We start from the raw sequence: 2500 nt of genomic DNA on the forward strand, positions 1-2500 counted from the left end.
TTTGTGACATCTTTACATATATAGAGCCAGTGTTGTTCGTGACATCTTTACATATATAGAGCCAGTGTTGTTTGTGACATCTTACATAGATAGAGCCAGTGTTGTTCGTGACATCTTTACATATATAGAGCCAGTGTTGTTTGTGACATCTTTACCTAGATAGAGCCAGTGTTGTTCGTGACATCTTTACATATAGAGCCAGTGTTGTTTGTGACATCTTTACATAGATAGAGCCAGTGTTGTTTGTGACATCTTTACATATATAGAGCCAGTGTTGTCTAGTGACATCTTACATATATAGAGCCAGTGTTGTTTGTGACATCTTTACATAGATAGAGCCAGTGTTGTTCGTGACATCTTTACATTATACATATACCTAGATAGAGCCAGTGTTGTTTGTGACATCTTTACCTAGATAGAGCCAGTGTTGTTTGTGACATCTTTACCTAGATAGAGCCAGTGTTGTTCGTGACATCTTTACCTAGATAGAGCCAGTGTTGTTTGTGACATCTTTACCTAGATAGAGCCAGTGTTGTTCGTGACATCTTTTACCTTTACCTAGATAGAGCCAGTGTTGTTCGTGACATCTTTACTAGATAGAGCCAGTGTTGTTTGTGACATCTTTACCTAGATAGAGCCAGTGTTGTTCGTGACATCTTTACCTAGATAGAGCCAGTGTTGTTTGTGACATCTTTACCTAGATAGAGCCAGTGTTGTTCGTGACATCTTTACCTAGATAGAGCCAGTGTTGTTTGTGACATCTTTACATAGATAGAGCCAGTGTTGTTTGTGACATCTTTACCTAGATAGAGCCAGTGTTGTTCGTGACATCTTTACCTAGATAGAGCCAGTGTTGTTTGTGACATCTTTACCTAGATAGAGCCAGTGTTGTTTGTGACATCTTTACCTAGATAGAGCCAGTGTTGTTTGTGACATCTTTACCTAGATAGAGCCAGTGTTGTTTGTGACATCTTTACATAGATAGAACCAGTGTTCTGTCTGACATCTTTACCTAGATAGAGCCAGTGTTGTTTGTGACATCTTTACCTAGATAGAGCCAGTGTTGTTTGTGACATCTTTACCTAGATAGAGCCAGTGTTCTGTCTGACATCTTTACCTAGATAGAGCCAGTGTTCTGTCTGACATCTTTACCTAGATAGAGCCAGTGTTCTGTCTGACATCTTTACATAGATAGAGCCAGTGTTCTGTCTGACAGCTTTACATAGATAGAACCTGTGTTCTGTCTGACATCTTTACATAGATAGAACCAGTGTTATGTCTGACAGCTTTACATAGATAGAGCCAGTGTTCTGTCTGACAGCTTTACATAGATAGAACCAATGTTCTGTCTGACAGCTTTACATAGATAGAACCTGTGTTCTGTCTGACATCTTTACATAGATAGAACCAGTGTTCTGTCTGACAGCTTTACATAGATAGAGCCAGTGTTCTGTCTGACAGCTTTACATAGATAGAGCCAGTGTTCTGTCTGACAGCTTTACATAGATAGAGCCAGTGTTCTGTCTGACAGCTTTACCTAGACAGAGCCTATTCCCCTCACAACACTTCTACCCACATTATGGAGTGGGGTGAAAGAGGAGAAGGAGAGGAAGGAGAGAGGAGGAGAGGAAAGGAGAGAGGAGACAGAGAGGAAGGAGAGGAAAGGAGAGAGGAGGAGACGAAAGGAGAGAGGAGGAGAGGAACGGAGGAGAGACGAGAACGAGTGAGTAAAGTAGTGAGGAGGAGAGAGAAGGAGAGAGGAGGAGAGGAAAGGAGAGAGGAGGAGAGGAAAGGAGAGAGGAGGAGAGGAAAGGAGCGAGGAGACGAGAACGGAGTGAGTAACGTGGAGAGAGGGGAAGAGGAAAGGAGAGAGGAGAAGATGAGGAGAGGAAAGGAGAGAGCAGGAGAGGAACGGAGAGAGGAGGAGAGGAAAGGAGAGAGGAGGAGAGGAAAGGAGAGAGGAGGAGGGAATGGAGAGAGGGAGGAGAGGAAAGGAGAGAGGAGGAGAGGAACGGAGTGAGGAGAAGACGAGGAGAGGAAAGGAGAGAGGAGGAGAGGAAAGGAGAGAGAAGGAGAGGAAAGGAGAGAGGAGGAGAGGAACGGAGTGAGGAGACGAGGAACGGAGGAGGAGACGAGGAACGGAGTGAGTAAAGTAGAGAGGAGGACAGGAAAGGAGAGAGGAGGAGGGAAAGGAGAGAGGAGCAGAGGAATGGAGTGAGTAAAGGAGAGAGGAGGAGAGGAAAGGAGAGAGGAGCAGAGGAATGGAGTGAGTAAAGGAGAGAGGAGGAGAGGGAAGGAGAGAAGAGGAGAGGAACGGAGTGAGGAGACAAGGAACAGAGTGAATAAAGGAGAGAGGGGAGAGGAAAGGGAGAGAGGAGAAGATAAGGAGGGGAAAGGGGAAAGGAGGAGAGGAGATAAAACAGGGTGTTGTTATCTAAGTGAGATCGACCATACAGCTCTTCAATAGACACAGCTGCCAAATCAACTGAAGAGAGAGAGA

General features: G+C 44.7%; 1 pseudogene; it reads left to right on the forward strand.

The window, feature by feature from the left end:
- LOC124010720 overlaps positions 1-2500 on the forward strand; it is a 23883-nt pseudogene that overhangs the window by 14081 nt on the left and 7302 nt on the right.

This window comes from Oncorhynchus gorbuscha, linkage group LG23 (assembly GCF_021184085.1).
Source record: "Oncorhynchus gorbuscha isolate QuinsamMale2020 ecotype Even-year linkage group LG23, OgorEven_v1.0, whole genome shotgun sequence".
In the NCBI taxonomy this organism is placed as follows: Eukaryota; Metazoa; Chordata; class Actinopteri; order Salmoniformes; family Salmonidae; genus Oncorhynchus; species Oncorhynchus gorbuscha.